This window comes from Mixophyes fleayi, chromosome 5, assembly GCF_038048845.1.
Source record: "Mixophyes fleayi isolate aMixFle1 chromosome 5, aMixFle1.hap1, whole genome shotgun sequence".
Lineage (NCBI taxonomy): Eukaryota > Metazoa > Chordata > Amphibia > Anura > Limnodynastidae > Mixophyes > Mixophyes fleayi.
The window spans coordinates 123,336,617-123,360,461 of NC_134406.1; the positions used below are offsets into that span (position 1 = coordinate 123,336,617).

General features: G+C 39.6%; 1 protein-coding gene and 1 pseudogene across 3 annotated transcripts in view; one reads left to right on the forward strand and one right to left on the reverse strand.

Annotated features, from left to right (window-relative positions):
- The window catches only part of MOCOS (molybdenum cofactor sulfurase), a 720,810-nt gene that overhangs the window by 445,284 nt on the left and 251,681 nt on the right, over positions 1 to 23,845 (forward strand). The gene's annotated exons all lie outside the window — the stretch shown is intronic.
- Positions 22,881 to 23,278, reverse strand: LOC142157737 (adenosine 5'-monophosphoramidase HINT1 pseudogene; annotated as a pseudogene).

Here is a 23,845-nt window from a genome sequence, read left to right on the forward strand (position 1 = left end):
CTGTGCTGCACTGCCAGTGAGGTGCCCAATCACTGCCTCAGGAATTCCTCATAACCCCAGGGACCTACGGGATGGGAAGACTACCATGTGTCCTACCCTCACTGCGGGTGTGCTCTAACTAACCCCTTGTCCCCACAGACACAGAGAATCATAGGATTACAGTAAGGAGTACAAGCGCCTACTGTTATTCGGGGCCTGGCGTCTTGCACCTGGAAAGAAACATACACAGCACAACCTAACAATACACAATGCTGTATTTCACCACACAGGCTCAATAACACCTTGCTACTGTATATGGGAGGCTGGCAACAGAAGGCATCTACCTCTCCTACCTAACCAGCCAGTTATGTAGAACAGTAAGAGGAGCCTCCTGCTCAACTGTTATCTCAGGTCTATTGCCTGACGTTAACCCTTTCGTGCCACACTACACTCCTGGGTCTTGTGCCCTGTCCTAACTCAGGGCTCTCACGCCCACTCTCTAACTATAAGAGCCGTATGCCCTGACTCTGACAACTGGGGCCTTGTGCCCCTCTCTAGCCATGAGCCTTGTGCCCTTCTCCAACTATAGGGCCTTGTGCACTCTTTACTGGGCATTATGCCCCTCTCTAACTGTGGGCTATAAGCCCAGCTAACTAGGGCCTTATGCCCGGAATCTAACTATAGGGCCTTATGCCCTTTTCTAACTTATGAGCTTTAAGCCCAGCTAACTAGGGCTTTGTGCCCAGAAATTGGCGCCGCTGCAAGCGCTGATTGGCTTTCCGCAGCAGCAATAATTCAAATGGCCGGAGGTGAGCCAGGATTGGGTCACCTGTCCAGCCACTGATTGGCCAGCAGGGGAAGGTGAGCCCTGATTGGTTCACTTGCCCTCCGCTGCTGGGACCTATGGAAAAGAAAGAAAAGTACTCACTGGCGCTGGAACGCAGGAACTGTGAGTTGTCTTCTTTCTCTTCTTTCTTCGCCCTCTTCATGGGCACAGCAGCAGCAGGGTACATCTCTACAGTGGTGACATTGCTGTGCTGTATATTAGGTCAGCTAGTGTCCTTCCTGTGGTCAAAGATCATAGGGTGGCAACCAGTGTCTGCTCTTTAATGGGTGTCCTCCTTCTGGATGAGTGAGGTGACAAGATGGAGCAGTTCTGGAATGTGGGATCAGTCATCGAGCAGGAAATTCCTGAAGTCATCAGGGTTGTTGTCCTGTATCTTCTGTAGCAGGGGCATTTGTGAAAAGGAGTCTCTCCTCTGCAACCACTCCTTGGTCGAATAAGTCAGATTTTTCTTTCCCTCCGGGTCTGTGTTTACAGTGTACTTGCCATAGCAAGAAGCAACAAACCACAAGCTTTCTGTTGATTTATTGTGCCCATTATATTAAAATAAATCATAGTAATTGTGCAGTTGTGAACAGAGTTGATGAACGCAAACTATACACAAAGTTGTATAATAGAATAAATTGAGATAATGTATTTCCTTTTCCCAAATCTTTGTTTTGTGGGTGTTGTGTGCACTGAGGTTCAGCCTTTTATTTAAATGTATTTAGTATATTGATGTTGTGAGGCAAGATCTCTCGGTGTTAATCAGTATCTCAATGCTCGGGATACCGACAGCCACTATTCCTAAAAAAAAAACCGATTGATGGCAATATACACTTATCTTCACAGCGACGGCGTGGATTTCCGAAGACTTCGATTTCCGAAGACTCTGTTATGCAACGCGTGGTAATTACAAAGATGCTGCATGCCGGCGCTGGATTGTGACGTAGCCGAACACATTTAAAGAGGTACGTTAATTATACCGTTAGGGTTCTGATACTTATCTGATGTCACAGTCCAACGCCGGCATGCAGCATCTTTGGAATTGCCATGCAACGCATAGCAGAGTCTTCGGAAATCCACGCCGTCGCTGTCAAGGTAAGTGTATATTTTCATCATGTAGTTATTTAACAAATCATTATTTTTTTTTAGGAATACTGGTTATTGTTATCCCGAGCATCAGGATACTGTACCCCACCCATATCTCTGCACAGTGTGTGCGGAGTCACAACCGTTTGAGACGATGCTTATGACAGACAAAAATCACAGTTCGAACGTAAAATCGTTTAAAACATCAATAGTGTGTACGCATGAATCGGCATGCTGATTGGAACTTCAGTCATTGATAAAATCGCTAACAATATTGCGTCATTAGAAATTCCCTATACTGTGTACCCAGCCTAGAGTAACCAAAGAACATGTTGTTCTTGGAAAATCTTAATGCATTTCTATAAGCCTAAAATCAAAGTTTACTCAATTAGATTTGATCAATGTACACGCAGGTGTTATGTTTCATTCACTCATTGTTGAATTGTATGTTAGTACACCCTGTACAATATAAAGCTCTCTAGTTTTAACAGCAGTAGAAAATGCCTAGGGAGAAATGCTGCTGTGACAATCTTATGTTCTGAACACTGCGAATGGTGCACTTTTGCCCTGGATGTTTGGATTCTTCATTGGAGTGGACATTTTTGAGCAAGGAAGCTGCCATTCTTTTAAAGTATCTGTCGGGAACATAGAGAGCTTACAGTTATTTATAAGGGATAAATCATAACTGCAGTGTAAATAGGTTCTATCAAATGAATCCATGGATAAATTGAGCTGTTAAAATGTGAAATGTGAAGACAGAGTCTGATGTAAATGTATTTGATGACTTTGCACATTCCAGTCTGAAAAGATTAAAGTGTCACCTGTGGCAGCTTCAAAGGAATCCTGCTGTGAGATAGCCTGGGCTGGGATGGAGTTTTTGGACACCTGAATAGACTTTGTGGGGCCAATCACAGCTGGAGATCCTTGTAGGCATCATGTGAAGGCCTATACAGGTATATAGAATTATGAGTGTCAAAGGAAAATGTCTTCATAGTTCATATTTTGGGAAATCTGGGTGTCACTCCATACTGAGGAGCAGAAATCACACCAGGGTTGTGAATGACAGGAACGGGTGGTGTCCGGGAACAGCTAAAATCACATAACTTTGGAAAAGGTATGTCACATTGTCAAAATGTCATCATGTTTGGTATCAAAAGATGGACAGAGTCATAGGAGATTTATTAATGGATCGATTTGATGCTCTACAGAAAAGTTAGATCACATAGTAGAATTGGTTACTAAATCAGGCAACGTGCAAATGGTGATTGAAAAAAGTGTCACAGGCCACAACCCCCTGGGGGCAGGGACAGGTCTTTACAATTCTGAGATTAGAAACAGGACATTGTCAGACTTTCTGTGAAATCATTTCACATTGATAAGCTGTCCATCTTCCAAGCCAAATTTCCCTTGGCCAGAATGCAATTCATGTAAGTGCTAACCTGAATGTAACCCCTTTTATTTTAAACTGTTTTGCTTGTGTATGTCAATCTATTAATTGTTTATTCAGTATTTTTTATATCCGTATGCCCTGTACTTTTGTATATTAAATCTATAATTTAATATGTTGCGTCCTTGATACTTTAACGAATCCATTAGCCTGTTAAGAACAAATAGCTTGACCAAGTTAACCCAGTGTGTGATTTGTTGATACATTTGATTTACAAGCTGTGTGTGCTTGCATTTACGTTTGTGCAACACATTAGAGGTGTGAAGAGTTAACCCTGTGCTTGCTGGTGTGGGTCTTGCCAGTCTGTGGATATCTAGAAGCCTGTCTGCCAGTGTGGGACAGTATATTGGGGTACTATTGCCCGTATTCAATAGGTGGTGGCAAACCTGAAGTATCTGGGGGTGTGAGAGCGCTGTGTATGGGGGCAATTCAGTAGGTCTATAACCTGTGTGATACGTAGAGATAGACTGTGAGCTGGAGTCGTGTGACTTCATACAGCAAGCACCCCCAAAGTCATAGCAGCTGGGAGCGTGTTCGTGACAGTATCCATTGCAACTTGTACCTGAGTTACAGATAATCTAATGTATTTTAATAACGATTCCACTAGATCCTACTTATCCTCTTGGGAGAATGTTGGAAAAAAATTATGATAAGAGCAAGCTTGATGTCAACATATAAGTGGTTTGACACGGATTTATTAATCCTTCCCCTATATCCTGGTATTCTCATAAGCATAAATAAATTACCCTATCTGGTACATAGTTTGAATATTTAATCTATTTTAATAAACAGGAAGGGTGACCCAGATAGCGCTCCAAGGAGAATGTGGTGCACTTATATTAGTTTCCTGCATGTAAAAAGGCATGATATTAATCTGGAATGAAATAATGGTCAATAGTAACCACCCACTTCCACTACCCCCAAGTGTGCTCTTCAGTTGGTATAATAATAGTGCACAATGTTCAGAAAAGTTAACAGAGCCAAACAATGAAATATGTTTGAAACACACCTCTTTATGAAATTAGATTCATACAACCAACTTGTTGTATGAACCAACCAAACGGTTGCTCCACCTTAGGAAAAATACTAATCCTACCAGGGACCTACCTTTAGGCAAGCCAGTTGCTGGCCTAGGAAGAAAACACAAGTGGTTTTCTTGAATGGGTAGAGGAGTTAAAGTAAATGTCCAAGGTATTTAGCTGGCCTAGGGTATCTGTACCCTACTCTGGATGCCAGTAAGTTCTGGCCTAGGAATGGGGACTGCAGATATTCATAGTAGGGAAGCTTCCCGTACAAATATTTTACTCTCCAAAAGTGAGGGTGCAACCAAGTGCAACGTGAAATGAGGGACACTCACCATAGTAATTGCCATCTTTTTTTCATTGGAATCTGTAGCTTAATAGATGTTGCCTGCAAAGGGGTGAGAAACAACAGCCCTCCCAAAGGGCTAAGCTATTTTCCAGTAGTATATGCCACCCTCTCTAGTGCTAGCTAACAACACCATCCAGTGCCCTGGTCCTAACAAGTCTCTAAGTGACCAGTAAGCTCTGCAAAACTAACTCCTAACACTAAGTGTAAAATATTGCCCTGACTAAAAAGCTTAACAGTAAAACCCACAGTGAAATTAAGCTAACAGACAATGGAAGACAACAAGGAACGTACACCTACATTTAATGGGGACCTGACTAATGGGTCCTATTTGAATGAGGGCAAAGAGAGATGTAAAGGGTAGTACTAGTGGGCTTGCTTTACCACACAATTACCAGCAGTGTACTACCTAAAGGCTGATCAACCACTGGACATTGGTTTTGGCATGGAAAATTAATTTTTAGTTGGAAAAAAGTATAACGCTGTTACGACTATGCCTATACTTTGTATGTGGCTGCGGCTGCAGTACCTCAATTCCACCAGAGGTGTTGCTGTTTTGTCCCTGAACTTTACACCTCACGTGTAGGAGTTAATATCCTTATCTGATTAGGTATCTGCATCTGTTTTTCAGCTTCATATACCTGCCTCAGTCTGTGTTCGGTGCAGTTCATCGTTTGTATCTGACTGCTGCTAGTCTCCTGTTTATACCCTGTTCCAGTTTGCTTTACTACTGCCTGATCTCTCATTGTGACCCTCTGCTTGATTATTGAACGCTGCTTGTTTGCCTGTTGCCCTGACCTCTGCCTGATTACCAAATTGTTTGTTCGCTTGTGACCCTGACCTCTGCTTGGCTACTGGATTCTACTTGTACGCTTGTTGCCCTGACCTCTGCCTGGTAGTGACGAGGCAGAGGTCACTACTCCAGTGGGACTCAGCTAATCCGTCTGCTTCCCTGGACTGCCTTGTGCATCTGGCTATCTTGAATCGCGATCTCTGTCTCTTTAGTCTGGGGCCTCGTGTCTCCTGGCAATTGGGTAACTTAATCTACTTGTTTCTTGCATTTTGAACTGTGTTTCTCATTTGAATCATTGCTTGGAACCTGTTGCTTCTGAGGATTATTCCTACAATTCATCACACCTGTTCAGATTTTGTGTATTGAAGGTATACCTGTTAATTCTGCTACCTGAAATCATCATATTTCATGAACTGAATCCTTGTTTACATATTTTGCCTAAATAAAGACACTTGGGGGTAAATGTATCAAGGTCCGATTTTTTCAGCGTGTTAAAAACACGGCAAATTTTAGTTGAAAATTTCTCAGATGCATTAAGCTGCGATATTTACCCTCATCTTCAAAATCGCTGGTCATCTCTGGAGCTTTGCTGCGATGTAAAACACTCCCGTGTTTAGCTAACTCTCCTCTGTTGTAGCAGCGTGTTCTATAAACCCATCACTGTTACACTGCCTGTCATACAGCTGGAGCACTGGCAGCTGTCAAAACTAAGAAAAATTAATAAAAGTAAAAAAAAAAAAAAAAAGCGTGGGGTCCCCCTTCTGTTCACTATTAACCCTAGTGCTGCCAGACTACTGCTGGTTCTGTGAAAATCGGGGAAAAAATTTGCGTGGGATCCCCCTGATTTTAACTGAACCAGCACTAGGCAAACCAGCCGGGGTTGGTGGCACTAAGTTTGCTAAATCGCAGCTTCATGCATTTAAGACTTGTATAGCCAGAGTGGCAAACAGTCGGGAGTTTGATCTTTATCGATTTTGGAAATAGCGATTTTGACAGAAGCACAACTCTGGCGATTTTACATGAAATCTCAGCTTCATACATCTGTGAGTTTCAACTCTCCCGAGAAAATCGCTGGATTTGCAAAATGGGACCTTGATACATTTACCCCTTGGTTTTTCTACTTCTGTTGCCGCGTCCAGAATTCACTAGGAATCATAACAAGGGCATAGTCCAATGTGTTAGGGCTAGAAGGCTGCTACCATACTCTCCCTGAGAGTCCCCTGGCTATTGGATCTTCCTGGTGATCCAGTGATCCTGGTGATCCAGTGGTGGAGACCTAAGGAGGACAAGGTCTTAACTTTTGGCTTAATGTCACCGGTGGAGAGACAGAGTGCCTATGATGCTAGCTCCAAAATTAACAGTGCTCACAGGCCTAGTACCCGAGTTATCACTGGTAGTCATGGGCCTGAATTATGACTCATGGTAGAGCAGGGGCTGACCAAAGGCCTGTAGGTAGGAAATCAAAACATACACAGAAGATTCCTACCTTTTGCAGCCATGCTTACCTGGGCAAACAGAGGGCACAGCAATAACATGCTCTCTTATCACTGTCCACTGCTCCAGTCCTCTTATGGATCTGGTTTCACCTCCTCAGGATCCTCAACATTAAATACAACATCTTCTGACATAACTCTCGGTGTCTTTTCTCCTCTCCGACATCTTCTGCCCATGATCGCTGTGTCTGCTTCCAGAGCTCCTCTATTCCTGTTCTACGCCGCCAAACTGTACAGGTGAATCTCTCAATGACTAAACATTGGCTGTTGCAAAGATGTGGTGAGCCCAAATTGGCTCACCTCTTAAATTCAAAATGCCCACGATGAGCCACTCATAGATCTCTGTGGACATTTTGACAGATTCACTGTTTCCAGTGTCCCTCTTTGCCTTGGCTGGGCCAAGTCTTCTACTGGCATCCTCAAAAAGTGGTTCCAAATTAAATAGTAATATAATATATTCTTACTGTGCCAGGCAATGCATTTTTGTCATAATGGCTGGTGGTATATTTGCTTGAATTTTACTAATCCAAGAGGCTAGGAGAGACATTTATCAGAAGATTAGTAAAATGTGCACAAGCAAGATTTACCACAGAGAGAATGTGACATTCCTACCAAATTTAATATAATATATATTAGGCTATATTTTATTCTAAATTATTTTATTGTGACCTTTTAGACAAGTATATCTATATATGTATTCAGTGCTCAAAATAGGGCAGGCATGTGCCAATATGTTGTACCTGAACTTCTTCTCCCCACTTCATTTAAGTTGCACACATGCTCTGCTACACTTGCAGAGCTATGTGTGCACTAGACTTGCAGCCGCAGATGATATGATCCCTTCCCGCCCTGCCCCTATTACCCTATGTGTGTCTGTGACTGTCTCCTCCCTGCGTATGTGTGTCTGTCCTCCCTGCCCTCCCTCTGTGTCTCTGGATCCATCCTCTCTGCTCTCACTGTGTGTGACTAACAAGTCACATGGGACATGCACCATGTGACAGGGGTCGTCCTATGCGAGCAGGCTCCAAAAGACTCTCCTACACAGTGCAACTTAAAGATGGTAAAGGAAGGTGAGGGGGATTATTTTCTTAATGTAATAAGGAAGAAGAGGAGGATTTGCATTAATGTAATGAAGGAAGGGGGGATTGGTCTTAATGTAATGAGGGAAGAGCACATTGCTTTAAACTAATGAGGGAAGAGGGGTTTTCTGAATGTTATTAGGGAAGGGGGGGTTGTCCTAATGTATTGAGAGGTGGCCTTTTAATTTAATGATGGACTGTGGCTAGGGGCTAAGTTTGAGAAGAAAGATGGCTATTTATTAAATGTGATTATGAATTATTTAAGGTCGGGGATGGTTGAAGGAAATAGGTATAAGCAGTATCAGACTGGGGCATGAAGGGCCCACCAGGGGAATGCAATGATAGGGGCGTATGAAATAGTGTGTGCGCCGATGCAAAACCTGAATGGCTGTGGTCAGCCACCAGATGGGTGGAAGTATAGTAAAATAACTGCCCCAGTCACCTTACTTGAGTTATTCTTCTCCTTCTGGCACAGTGTCAAAAAGCAAGAATCACTACTCAGGTGACTGGGGCAGTGATTCTTATTTCCTTATTATTCATGGGACACATTGCGAGTTGGAGGAAGGCCAGTGGCAAATGCAGGATTTCTACAGGGGGTTTCCATGCTATACTACCAGAGTCCGCATGACCTAGCATCGCTGGCTATCATTTTAGTCAGTGTGAGGCTACTTTCCTACCCCTTCCCATCCATTTCCAATAAAGATGCTCAGGCTCGGTTCCTCGGAAACCGAACACACCAGAACTTAGGGGATCCGAGTACCGAGCCGAGTCGAGTTGGCATATTCTCAGCTACAGATTGACCTGGGATGGTAATAGCTTGGCCCAGTAAAACTGTTACATTATACCTTATAGCGGATGATATTATACGTTAGGATTAGAGATGGTCAGGCTCGGTTCCTCGGGAACCGAACACACCCGAACTTAGGGTATCTGAGTACCGAGCCGAGTCCGCTCGGTACTTAAGTGCTTTTTCGGATTCCAAAACGAGGCAAAACGTCATCGTGACGTCGTCGGATCTCGAATCTCGCGAGTTTTGTAATCTATAAATACCGCCCTCCATGGAGATCTAGCGCCATTTGAGAGTGATACAGAAGGGGTAGGATAGAGTGTAGATCAGTTGTATAGGCATACATAGAGAATTGAAAGAGGAGTGTGTTAGCTGTGTTAAAAAAAGCTCCATTACTAATTGTCATTGCTGAAATACAAATATACTGTTCCTTGCAGGCTTTTCTTCTGAATTTGCACCAAAAAGTGAAGGGTGTTATATACACCCAAAGACAAGAGCTACATTGCTAATTGTCATTGCTGAAATACAAATATACTGTTCCTTGCATGCTTTTCTTCTGAATTTGCACCAAAGAGTGTAGGGTGTTATATACACCCAAAGAGAAGAGCTCCATTGTGCCATTGTTAATTGTCATTGGTGAAATACAAATACTAGGCCTTGCAGGCTTTTCTTCTGACTTTTCTTTTCTGCCACTGCTGTGTGCCAATGTGTGCTTGGAACTGCCGTGTGTTTGAGTCATTGCTCTGTCGCTTAGCATCCAGCCAGGTTGCTGCAGTATTTGTCCAAAAGTGTATGAAAATAATAATGTGACCTGTGAGGTGGTCAAAATTGACTGCAAATGACTTGAAATTAGTGTTTTAAAGGTTAATAATAATGTAGGATCAAAAAAGAGCAAAATTATGTGATTTTAGCATATTTTAGCACTTTTTCTAAAATATACAAAACCAAGACCGAAACCAAAACACATGAGGGTGGTTTTGCCAAAACCAAAACCAAAGCACGAAGCTAATCCAGATCCAAAACCAAAACCACTTCACGGGGGTTAGTGAGCATCTCTAATTTCCAATACAACGGCAATGCTGCATGCACTACTGCTTGGTGCACGCAACTCACCTTTCACAAGCAGAGTAGTGTGAAGCAGGACATTCTAACTGTCCTTGCAGTGGGAGCAAAGTCTTTTCTGACCAGGACAGTCACCCAAAATGGGAACTGCCCCACCAGAATCAAGACAGTTGGCAGACTGACCTGCTCTCTCCTACCTGTTCTTGCAGGTTTCACTTCCTGCTGAAGTCTTAAGCTCAGCTCCTGTTTGTCTGGATCCTGGAATGTTGGGTTCCTGTTTGGAAAAAGGGATAGGTACATGAAATATGGAAACCCTAGCAATGGGTGAACCCACTAGCCCTTACTCACCTAAACCAGCCCCAACGTTAAATCAAAATAACCCAAGATTAAGAAATAGGCCTGCCCACCTACAACTAGCCCCTACATTAAATTAATAGAATTCACATTTATTAAATAGGCCTATTTCCCCAACCTGCCTGACATTAAATAATAAGTACACACATCTAATAAATAAAGCCACAACATAGCAACCCCAAATTTAAATAATCAGTATTCACATTTAATATATAACCCTAACTGTCCATAAAATAAGCCCAATATTTAATTAGTAGCGCCCAAACTACCCCAACATTAAATAGCCCCATCACCACAAATTAAATTAATAGGTACTACCATTACCCCTCCTATTAAAAAGCCCCCACTATCACCCCACCAATAAATGAATATCTCATACTGTCTAAGGACTAGCCCTCACATTAATTTAATAGCCCAAGCACCCCCAGCCCCTTCAGTAAGCCTCTGAATGCCTTTTTACAGCATTTATCATTGGTGACAGATTAAGTAATCCGTATTAGAAGAATACAATAGGATAGGTTGCACTAAAAAACAATCATTTTTTTCTCATTTATACCCCATTCATACTGCACCAAAATCCCGGGGCGAGCTCAAACGACCCGGGTCTTGGTGCAGTATGAATGGTACAAGTGAAAAATCCCGGGTCTAAAAACCCGGGTCTTCAACCCGGGATTTATCGAGGGGTAATTCTCGGGTCGGACCCGGGTTGCCTGCACTATAAATGGTGCAACCCGGGTTTCCATAGGATGGGGGGAGAGAGAGAGAGAGAGAGAGAGAAGATTTTTTTCATATTCCAGCTTTCAGCCAATGAAAAGTGGTCTGGTGATGACTCCCACAAATTGCAAGGGCACAGACTTGTGCAGCATGAATGGGGTCAACCCGGGTCCGAGGTGCAGTATGATTGTTGTTTCTGAGCTGGGACACTCCGAGCCCCTGCAAAAACCCGCCTTGAAAAACCCGGGATATTGCCGGGGTGGCAGTATGAAAGTGGTATAAGTAAAGTAGTTTCTCTGTCCGTGTGTATGAATGTGTGATTTAGGACATTTAGACTGTAAGCTGCAATGAGGCAGGGACTGATGTGAGTGAGTTCTCTGTACAGTGTTGTGGAACTTGTGGCATTACATAAATAGCTCATGATGACGATCTAGTAAAGTACACATATAATGACACCCCCCTCTCTCACTGCCTCTATACTACCAACAGTGACTTGGACACCCTAGTTTTTTGCCATCCTCTCATTCCCAGTTATCATTACACTGCCACCCAACACCCCAGGGTCTCTCTAATTCCTGAGGTAGCTTACTTACCTAGTATAGGAAGATAGATACACTGAACTGACTGAATAAGAGCCTATCTATTTGTGTACAATCAAATAATGCAATAGTCTGATAATCTTGAGTGGTGGTGCACCCATATAAAAATATATTATGGAAGGTCAAAGAAAAGAAATTGCGTATCTGGGGTACTCAAATGTTATTATACAAAATTAAACATAAAAGAAATATTCTTTATTGGTAAATATTAAAAACAACTTATAGCGAAATATTAAAAGATGTATTAATGGAGTTCAAACCATGTGTGAAAACAGTTAAAAAGGTAGCAACTCTACCTAGCTTGGTCGCTGTTTTGACATTTGACATTCCTGCATAATGAATCCAGTCATCTAAATGGTGTTATCAGAGAGGTCCAATCTTATGCAACAAATCTTATGCAAATAAAAAGTGATCTCCTGATCACTGGTCGAAGTGGAAATTTAGAAGTGGTGGTATGGAAAATATAAGTGAATGGAGTATGAAGGCTTGATTTTTTTTTTAACACTTGTCCTCTGTGCATTGCCATCCTTCATTACTACTTGTGTTTCATGGTGGCTGCATCCCTGACGTTCCCATTCTTAAGCTGTCTCTCCCTATACACTTTCTTTTACCTATGCCTCTGCACCATCTTCTCCCCTGTCTCTCTCACATCTCCCTGCTCCTTCTCCCCTATCTTTCTCTCACATATCCCCCTGCACCATCTTCTCCTCTGTCTCTCTCACATGTCCCCCCTGCACCATCTTCTTCCCTGTCTCTCACATGTCCCACCTGCACCATCTTCTTTCCTGTCTCTCTCACATGTCTCCCTGCACCCTCTTCTCACCTGTCTCTTTCTCATGTCTCCCTGCACCATCTTCTTTCCTGTCTCTCTCTCACATGGCCCCCTGCAACATCTCCTCCTCTGTCTCTCTCTCACATATCACCCTGCACCATCTTCTCCCCTGTACCTTTCACAGTCGCGGCAATCCCCTGCAACCCTCCTCCTCATTTTTTTTTTTTTTTTTAAAGAACATTCAACATTCAATTCAAGTCAGGGGAGGCAGAACTGGAAACTGCACATTGCAGAGAACAATGCATTTTAGAAGTGCCGGTATGACATATCGTCTCATACTGGCACACTTCGAGCACTGCTCCTGATTAATATATTTTATTGGATTTAGTTCATATCAATTATATTTGGGACCCTAAACAAAGATTAGGATTTTCGTTAGTTAAAGTTTCAGTGGTAATCTAGTGAGAATGCAAATTATTCAATTATTGGGTATTATTGCCAATTAAGCGGTTTTAGATTATTTCATTGCAAATGCCTATATCTATGATTTGTAGGCATTAAGGTCCATTTTAAATGTCACAGTAGTGAAATGCTGCTAAAATTTGCAGACCCCATATAGCACTTAGCAATCACTGCCCATATATACTTGTAGCTGATTGAACTGATGCTATATAATATCTGGTATTAATATATTATTTGCTACAGTAATCCAGACCAATGTACAATATTATCTTAGTAAGTCTTGAGCCCTATAGAGGTATGGCTGGATCTCAGTCCTATAATTGCCTGCATGTGTGCTGCCTGACAGAGGACTGCTGTTTGCTGCAGTAATTAAGGCTAATGTGCAATACTATCTTAATAAACATTAAGCCCTGTAGAGGTATAGCTAGAGTAGACCTTCCTATCTTACTTACCTGTCAGCTTTGTTTCTCCTCACTTCCTCTGCTTCTGTCAGCTGACGCACATGTGACCTATTGAATCACACTGCGGCGCCATCACGGTTACTATTTGGGTGCGTGGAGAAGTCTATTCCCCGCCCACCTAGGGTAGGTGAGGGACCCTCAGGCAGTGGGGTCCACCGGGGATTTCCCTGGTACCCCGGTGGGCCCGTCTGACGCTGTGTAATTGTACTAATTATAAATGTTATTAATTTATTACCAGGGAATGAAATAGATGTATTTATTAAAAGGGAATACTATTTAATTTTGGGTCTGGTTTTGGGGAAATAGAGCTAGCTATTAAATGTGTATGCTATTGATCATCATCATCAACATTTATTTATATACCGCCAGGAAATTCTGTAGCGCTTTACAATTGGGAACAATCATTAATAAAACAATACTGGGTAATACGTACAGACAGAGAGGTAAGAGGGCCCTGATCGCAAGCTTACAATCTATGGGGCAATGGTTTGATATAACAAGGGTAAATGCTATATCATATTGAATATTGGTCCAGCTAGAATGCAAAGATAAAACGTATTGAGTGGGCTGTGTGATCAGTCACCCACCAATGTTGGTTAGAGGGTTGTTGGCTTGTGTTAACTGTGTAGAGAGTGGTAATAGGGTAACCTAGGGAGATTAATATGCTCATTGAGGAATATCATAAGCTTATCTGAAGAGGTGGGTTTTCAGAGGACACTTGAAGGTTTGAAGAGTAGAGGAAATTCTTATTATGCGAGGGAGGGAATTCCACAAATTTGGTGCAGACCGAAAAAAGTCCTGTAACCGGGAATGGGAGGATGTGAAGAGAGTGGAAAAGAGATGCAGATCTTGTGCAGAACGGAGGTGTCGAGACGGGAGATATTTTGAGACAAGTGAAGAGATGTATGTCGGTGCAATTTTGTTGATGGCCTTGTAGGTTACTGGAAAAATGTTATATTTGATTAGTTGAAAAACAGGCAACCTATTTAGAGACTGACAGAGTGGCTCAGCAGAGGAAGAACGGTCTGCAAGGAAAATCAAATTAGCAGCTGCGTGCAAAATAGATTGTAGGGGTTAAAGTCTGATTTTGGAAAGACTAGTAAAGAGGGAATTGCAATAGTCGATGATGAGTGCATGAATTAAGGTTTTTGCAGTGTCTGGTGTGAGATATGTGCATATTCTGTTAATGTTCTTTAGATGTATGTAACATGATTTAGATTCAGGAAGTGCTGGCTGACAGGAAATACTTGGCAGCCATCTTTAGTTTTCAGTATATACCACACAGTAAAGACCATTAATTAAGTAATATAATAATTCCTTCAGCAAAAGAAACTTTAAGAATAAAATTATATCATTGTTTATTTACAAAAGAATAAGCAAGCGCTGTGATAACATTATCAGCTCATTTTCAAAAACTGAAAACTGGTCCCCAACAGACCAGACACATAGTTTTTGTTTCAAAGTAGGCTGTACTACAATTTACAAATATCATATTACAATTGGCTGAGAAAGTATATAGGCGTATCCTGATCCTCATGGCTCTACAGGATGCAATGGAAACTCTGAAAAAATTCTTGCAACTCTTTGTTCCAACATTTGATTAGAAACATCTGTCCCTTGAATAACTCCTTTATTCTCATTCCTTCACTCCAGCTCACACGCAAGGCTCCAACCGACACAACAACACCACATCAATTATCAATGATATACCAAAATAAGACAGAACAATATAAATATTTTCATATTAATAAATTGTCTTCATCTAAAATAAAATATCTTTGACAGTCCCACATTTGATAGTTTTCTAAACTATCACACAATATTATAATTACGAGGTTTAATTTGTTCATACAGTTCTATAATTTCTTCCCCTGTATTATTCACTCTCTTAATTTCCTTACTCAATGTTTTCTTACAAAATTTCAACAGTACTGATATACACTTTGATATAAAATAGATAACTAACAATATTCCTAATATAAAAAAAATTCTTCCTAATGAATGCATCAACAATTGAAACCATGTACTAAAACCTGAAAAATTATTATTATATATTGTTTTTAATCTAATAACAAAAACCTTGTATCTACTGCAGATAATGTCATGTTATATATATATTTGCAAAATCTCTCTTTACTTTTATTACTTCATCCATATAATTATCTTCTCTAGATTATGTTTCATACTTCATCTGTAATGTTACTCTTGTTTGTGTAGTAAAATAATTTAAGATCAATCTATGTTCTATTAACTATATTTTTTTAAAAAAACTTGAAGTTCTTTTGCAACATAACGGAAAGTTTCATCATACACATTAGTTATTTTATCTATCAATGTTGCTAAAGCTTGGATATAAAACCAATTCAGATTTCTATGTGCAGTGCCTATAACTTAATATAATCCATACTTGTACACCAGTTGATTCACTAATAAGTTGTGATACTGGTTGTTATTCACTCTTTTCATCACTTCTTTCCTTTCTTTTTATAGTCAAATATCTTTTAAATACTTTTTCGATACAATTTCCTTTAAATCATTTTGTGTAAATACATTAACAACTGGAATCATCTAACCTGGATAACATATTCTACCTTAATTCAATGGTATACACTTATATGCCTTACTTCCACATTTGTAATATATCATCTAATAAAATACATGGTATTGCTACATGTAATATATCTATGTATACAATATCTAGAAACTTTCCGTGTTTGTTTTTCTCTAACTGCTCTTTACAAACACCATCTTGTAACATTATAATATTTTATTTCCATGCTACTGTTCCCAAATATCTCTTTGATCCAACATATCTAAATTTTAGATTTATTTTTAAATGCAGGACTTTTCCTAATTTTTTTTTTACCTAGATGTTCATTTTTCTCATCTATAGGTCTATTAGTAAAATGTATACATATAACACTTTCAGTCAATACATGTGGCAACAATTTTAAATAAAGAGGTCGTGTTTCAATATATTCCCCAGCAACTGGTCTTTCCTCTGGCAAATTAAGTAACTCTGTAAGAGTTAAAGGTATTTGCAACAATTCAACATATTGGTGTCCATGTAGTGTATGTGTACACATCCAACAATTAGTTTAATTGCTCATCCTATCATACCATTGTACACATTTTCAGGAGGTTATTACAATATTGACATATACATATTTCAGTTGATAGTCTCTCATTACAATCTTCAGGTTTATCTCCAATTACTTATCTTTTGATTCTATCTTATATGTGTCATTATTGTATGTGTTATTAGTTATGAGTAGAATGAATGATGAAGACAGTTCTGATTCTTTATTTTTACGACTATATGCCCCCATTTCCTCAAAACCACTACCAGATCTTACCATCAGGTCCTCATAGCCAAATGTCCATAAAAACATTAAAAATAATATAAGATATAGTAATAAAAATAAATCAAGCCTATAGCAGTGACAACAATAATAAGGATATTTTTCTTTGACTTCTGGGTCAGATTCTTCTTCCCAAACCACATCTTTGTCCAAGTCCTGAAAAAAAATTGTTATATATGGTTCCAAAACTTTATTAGTCTCTGCGTCTCTTCAGGTCACTGTCAGATCGACTACCTTCTTGCAGTGGGATATGTGAATCCAAGTATCTTGTTTCAGCAACTTTCAATGCTGTTGTTATTCCCATCAATCTGTCAAATAACTAGAACATTAAACATTTCTGACCATAACATTTTCCTGGTTGTATATACTGACAGTTCTCAATAGGCATTTGTAGTACAATCAGTTTCAAAGTCTCTTGTTGCTTTTGTAACTGCTTACTCATCTCATTCAGGTACTTAACAGTTATATCTTGAATGCATTTGAAAAGTCTCTTGTGGGTTGATAATAATATTGGGTTGTCTTCTGAACAAAATCTCATATGGTGAAAAAAATTGAATGGAAGTCTGGAAATGGTTCTGATACTATAAAATATTAGAGATAAAACCTCTAATCAAATCATCCCTGTATTCTTCATCACTTTACTCCGTGTATTTTATATACCATTAAATCGTTTCAGTAACTTATTTTTTATTCTTTAGTAAAATAAATTAAAAAAACAAAAACAAACTTACACATTGAAATGTGTACCTCTGTCATTCTCAATTATTGGTGATATACCATATCTATACACAAATTAATATACCAATTTCTTTGCTGTAAATACTACAGTGCAACTTGCAGTGGAATTATTATTATTATTATTATCATTTATTTGTTAGGCGCCACAAGATTTCTGCATCGCTGTACACAGTACAAACAGTAGACTATACAGGGTAAAACAGTACAGAACAATAAACAAAAATACCAATACTTCAAAACTCCAGGCAGGCTGCTGCAATAAGCACGGAGCAGAAGAACAGGTTAGGAGACAGGAGGGAAGAGGGCCCTGCTCATGTGAGCTTACATCCTAAAGGAGGGTAGACAGAATCAGGCACAAGGGGAGCCAGAAGGGAGAGCGAGTGGTGGAGATGAGGGGTTAAGTAGATGGTTAGTAGGCTATGCGGAAGAGGTGAGTTTTCAGTGCACGTTTGAAGCAGCACAGAGTAGGAGAGAGACGATGGAATGAGGGAGGTCGTTCCAGTGAAGGGGGGCTGCACGGGAAAAGTCTTGGATTCTGGAGTCGGAAGAAGTGATAAGAGTGGAGGAGAGGCGGCGATCATTGGCAGAGCGCAGGGAGCGGGCCGGAGTGTGTATGGAGAGGAGGTTAGAGATGTAGGGGGCAGTAGAGTGGGAGAGAGCCTTGTAAGTGGTGGTGAGGAGCTTGAAGAGGATTCTATAGGGGAAGGGAAGCCAGTGTAGGACGAGGCAGAGAGGGGAGGCAGAGGAGGAGCGGCGTGAGAGAAAGATGAGTCTAGCAGCTGCGTTGAGTATAGAGCGGAGGGGAGAGAGATGGGAGTGGGGGAGGCCAGTGAGGAGAAGGTTGCAATAATCCAGGTGGGAGATGATGAGTGCGTGGATGATAGTTTTGGTGGCATCCTGAGAGAGGAAGGGATGGATGCGGGCGATGTTGTGTAGTTGGAAGCGACAGGACTGGGCAAGGGAATGAATGTGGGGGGCAAAAGAGAGAGAGGAGTCGAGGGTGACACCTAGGCAGCGGAGTTGGGTTCTATCCCACTTAGAAAACATATCTACAAACATTAGTACATACAGTAGATTACGACATTTTTATTTGGATGAAGCCAATTTATATTATCTGTAATAAATCTCTGTAGGAGGGATATGTGATGGTTCTACAGATATGGCTTTACCTGAATTCTTCCCTCAGGCAAATAAAGCATGAACCAGTCTTTATACCTGCATGAGAAGAGAAGCCAGGTGCACACCAGTAGACCTCAAGTCCACACATACCATACTTATCTAAATGAGTCAGACCATAGGCTGCTTCTACCAGTGCAGGTAGGTAAGCCTTTGGGGCCACTGATCTATCTTTACCATCTTTCCATGTACCATTGGTATCTTGTACACATCCCTTCAACTTCCAGAGGGCCAATTCCTGTGAATAACAAAACTTTTATATTCTGATTAATTTCAGTAATTAACTGAAACGACAACAAATTCAAGTCCTGTGAAGAAATGTTAATTAGTAATGGACTTCTTACGACACCTATTGTAACTTCATCAGTATTACCTGTGTGATCTTAACACTTAATCACTACCTGCAATGACATCTGAATAGCATCTAGCATCTTCTTCACATGTTGAAAATATGCTATTGAAGTATCTACGACATTTAGACAATCTAAACCACCACAATGCACAGAATACATATCTACTATCTGTCTAGATGTTTGATACTTTTGCCTTGCACTAACTCACACACTGTTGTGAGTGCTACTTATATTATATCTTATACATAACTTTCCAATCTCATTTTATCTATGATAATTACCATCTGTATATATAAAAAATTATACCTTCTCCCAGTAAGTGTGTATCCTCAATGTCAGATCTAGCAGTAAAGGTTCTAGTCCAAAAGTTCCATACAGTCATAAATAGGCATTAATTCATCAAAAATTTCATATACTTATCAGTACTTTCATAAACACTTTGTGCATTCCCATGCACACTAATTAAGAACATAACAGTATTAAAGATATTACACCAACAAATAATTAGATAAAAAAAAAAAGCCATGTCATGGCATGTCAGACTTGTCATGTTTGTGCAAAATTCATCAAAAAACAAAAACAGGATATGGAATGGAAAAAAAATAACGAAATTCTGACTAACTACTAGATATTTTCTCTAAATAATGCTACAGTTGCAACTATTTTTAAACAGATTGACAATGAATGAGCATCTATATTTAAATTTGTCACTATAATAAACAATAAGTCTTTGATAGTTTCCATGTAAACTCCAGCTACACATCCCTAGAAAGATGCGCACTTATGATTTTATTTAGCAAATTGTGCATATGCAGAATAACTTGCACACTTTCTGAGGAAAGATGCTTGGGTCAAGCAATAGCCCAAATACTTAACCTGAACTGGCAAAATTGCAGTTTATTTCTGGAAACCATGTAGCCATGTTGATATAGGAATATTAACAGCTAACAATAGTGTCTACAAAGACTGTAAAAAACAAAACAAAAGTAAGTTATTAACATATAAGATAAATACAAAATCACAGTGTGATATAAAAGTCTCAGGAAAATCAAACAATAAAATTTGTAGGCTTGCGAGCAGGGCCTTCTCACCTCTTTGTCTGTTTTACCCAGTTTGTTTATTAGTTTACTATGTTTCTCCCCAATTGTAAAGCTCTACGGAATATGTTGGTACTATATAAATAAATGATGATGAAAATAGTTCAACATCTGCTTTTTTTTCAGAAATCTATTGCCCCCCCCCCCCTCTCTTGTGCTGAGCACAAAGGAATTTTTTTCTACTAGGAGTAAAAGGTGTGGGGGATGGGTTTGGCTCTCCATCTGAACAAAAAACAATGATAGAAATAATTCTTGTCAGCACATAAAATCATTTCCAGACATTTTTAGGTGTGGTTCACAATCACATTAAATATTTTAAATTATTTGGGCTATTAATTCTCTTTGTCTGAAATATTTTAATTGAACAGTCAATAATCTATATTTCAAATCTTCCTGTTTCTTACTAATAATATATCACAATTAATGATCAACTCTTACTCCTATACTCTAGGGTTGCAATTTGAAGAATGCTTCTCAAAGTTTCTGCTAAAACTTCAGCTCCAAATTTTAACAGCCATTTATCTATGCTCTGCTATGTCCACATATACATATATATAAATACATATACCCATCTAATGTGACATTTTAGCCACATCTTTAACATAATAATCCTTAAAAGATTTACTATTCTTTAGCTTAATCATGAAAAGTTTATATTAATCAACTCACAGGAGAAAGTACATAATTAGCAACACAATGATATTAAATATTAGTAATTTTAGTATGAAAAAAAAAATTTCATTCATGCACAGCATTTAGAATTATCACAAAATTGAACAATGTCTCTCACAGGCAATGAACTTTCGAAAATCCATAACAAATTTCTGACGATCTAACAAATATGGCTTTGTATTTTCTTTTTTTCTTTCTCTAAAGTTACAGCTAACTATTTCTGATGCAGCCCCTTCGCCATCTATTGGTTAATTCAGGTAGTGCAGCCACTCCCTATTAAATTACTTTTTATTGTTATCCTGTGTCTTTTCAGACATAACTGTTTCAGAGTCACCTAGATCAGATTTAGGTGACTGTAAAACACTGAGTAAAGTTTCTAATGGCTTCCAATGTTCCGCTTCCGCTTTCCACAAAGACAAACAGTAATTCATTAATAATTTAGTTTTCTGATTTTTTTTTTCAATTTTTTCAATTTCTGTTTGCACATTATCCAAAATATTTTTTATCAAAGAACCCTGCATTTGTAAACTGCTTATCACAATAATTAGTCATTTTCATACAGCCTTACACAAATCACTCAAAAAAACACACATTTGTAACCCCGCAGTTTCACAAAATTAAACTTGTTTTTCTATCTAAACCTATGGACAATCTTTCTCATATTTAACTGAGGATTTATCCCCCGCAGTACATAAATCGCTCATTATATTTTATATTCATCTTTATTTTATTTTTATTTTAAGAACTGGACTCTGCAGTACGCAAGTCCAAATTTCTCACGTTAAAATGCGTCCCGCAGTGCACATTTAATCGATAGTGGTCCCGCAGTCCAACTATCCAGAAAGTCCATTAGGCCTCACGTCTAAGAGATAGCCTCAATCTCAACACTGTATTCAGTGACTAGTAGATTTATTAACTCTTTATTTTATCTCTTAACTTCTCAACACTCATTAACACACTCATACTCAGATAAGCAGTTCACAAAGCAGCCTCCCCTGTACTTCAGGCAATTTTTTTATATTGCCTACATTCCAATAACAGAAATACATATGATGCACTGTTTAGCAAAGTAGCAGACAGAAAAATGTAACACTTTAAACTCCTACTTTTAAATTCTATTACAGTTACTATAAACAAAAAAATAATAAGCTAAAAGTTCTCATTTCTGCAACACAAATCTCATTGGAAAAAAACACAAGATAACCAGTTTGCAATCCATGGTGCACATCTCTCTCTATTTCAAAAGGATCGGCAATAACTTACCTTCCTTTATAAAAGAGAAAATCGTCGAGCATGCATTTCAAAATTAGAAATCCAAATGTCCTTTGTCCAAATCGAATCATGTTGAGGAAATGTCAGCAGTGCGTCCAATTGATTAAGTAATAAAATAATTCCTTCAGCAAAAGAAACTTTAAGAATAAAATTATATCATTGTTTATTTACAAAAGAATAAGCAAGCACTGTGATAACATTATCAGCTCATTTTCAAAAACTGTAAACTGGTCCCCAACAGACCAGACACATAGTTTTTGTTTTAAAGTAGGCTGTACTACAATTTACAAATATCATATTACAATTGGCTGAGAAAGTATATAGGCGTATCCTGATCCTCATGGCTCTACAGGATGCAATGGAAACTCTGAAGAAATTCTTGCAACTCTTTGTTCCAACATCTGTGATTAGAAACATCTGTCCCTTGAATAACTCCTTTATTCTCGTTCCTTCTCTCCAGCTCACATGCAAGGCTCCAACCGACACAACAACACCACATCAATTATCAATGATATACCAAAATAAGACAGAACAATATAAATATTTTCATATTAATAAATTGTCTTCATCTAAAATAAAATATCTTTGACACCAAAGTTGCCAATTCCGCTTATAACCAGCGGAATTGGGCTTCTTTTTTTGTGAAGTTGCGGGTTCTTTTTCACTGCCGCGGGTAGCTTGTTTTTGGGCTTGGAGACGTTCTCCAAGTCCACAGGTTGCATAATCGTTTTTTTGTTTTTTTTTCCTCTGTTACTATTTTTTCTTTTTGGTTTATAAGGGCTCTTTATATTTAAATATGAAATAAATAACAGAATTCTGCATTGGGAAGTGCCACCTAACCTAACATGAACAGATGACAATATATTGGAGGATGATATTTAGAGAACGCACTTCATCTGACAGGACAGAATGAGACTGCTATGTATGTACTATTAGCCTGGGGGCCATCCCAGCTGACAGCTGCCAAGAACATGCAGGTAAGGGGGGTACACAGACTGGCCACCATCTGGTCCCTCATTTATGACCAGCCGATAGCCCCTCGCCAGGCCAAAATCAGCAGCACATTTCTTGTCAACAATCATCAGATGTCCTAGTAAAGAGTCATCAGCAGGTTCTACTTCAGATAATTGGCTAATAGCTTTCTTAGGTACCACTAGGAAATGTGTTGGTGCTTGTGAAGCGACATCATGGAAAGCGATACATTGATCGTCCTCATAGATTATATTAGCCGGGATTTCCTTACGGATAATTTTCCCGAATATGGTGTCACCACCGGGATGGGCTGTCTGTGCTTTGCTGATCTTATCTGCCATAGCTGTAGCCTTGATGACAGGCAGACCATTAGGTGGCGTTACTATTTTGTCATTGGTGCATTCAGTTTGTTTTTTTTTTGGGCGGGTTGTGCAGCGAAATCCACCAATGAAGTGGCGCTTTGTGGGTGGGCGGAGTCAGAGGAGGACGTGGAATAAATCACAGGAAGACTGATCTACAGCAACCTACTGAAATAAGTGCTGTGACAGACACAGGATCCCTGCACTTATGGCAGGTAACACTGCTATATAACACCCTCCCGTCCCATTCAGTAAGCTGCTCATGTCAGAAGACTGCTTTCAGAGCCCTATTTTATACTGTTATATCATGGGGCTGTGTGGGATAGACATACCGGTGTCCTAAATTACAGCATTTGCGTTTTCATTTGCCCTATCAGTGTATAAATGTGTCCTCGTGTTTATAAAGCTTTTCTAAATGGAGATTCAGTGTAGAACTTAGTGTTATAGAAAAGGACGGTGCCCTGTAATACCCCATTCATACTGCACATAAATCCTGGGTTTTTCCCGGGTCGAGCTCAAACGACCCGGGTCTTGGTGCAGTATGAATGGTACAAGTCAA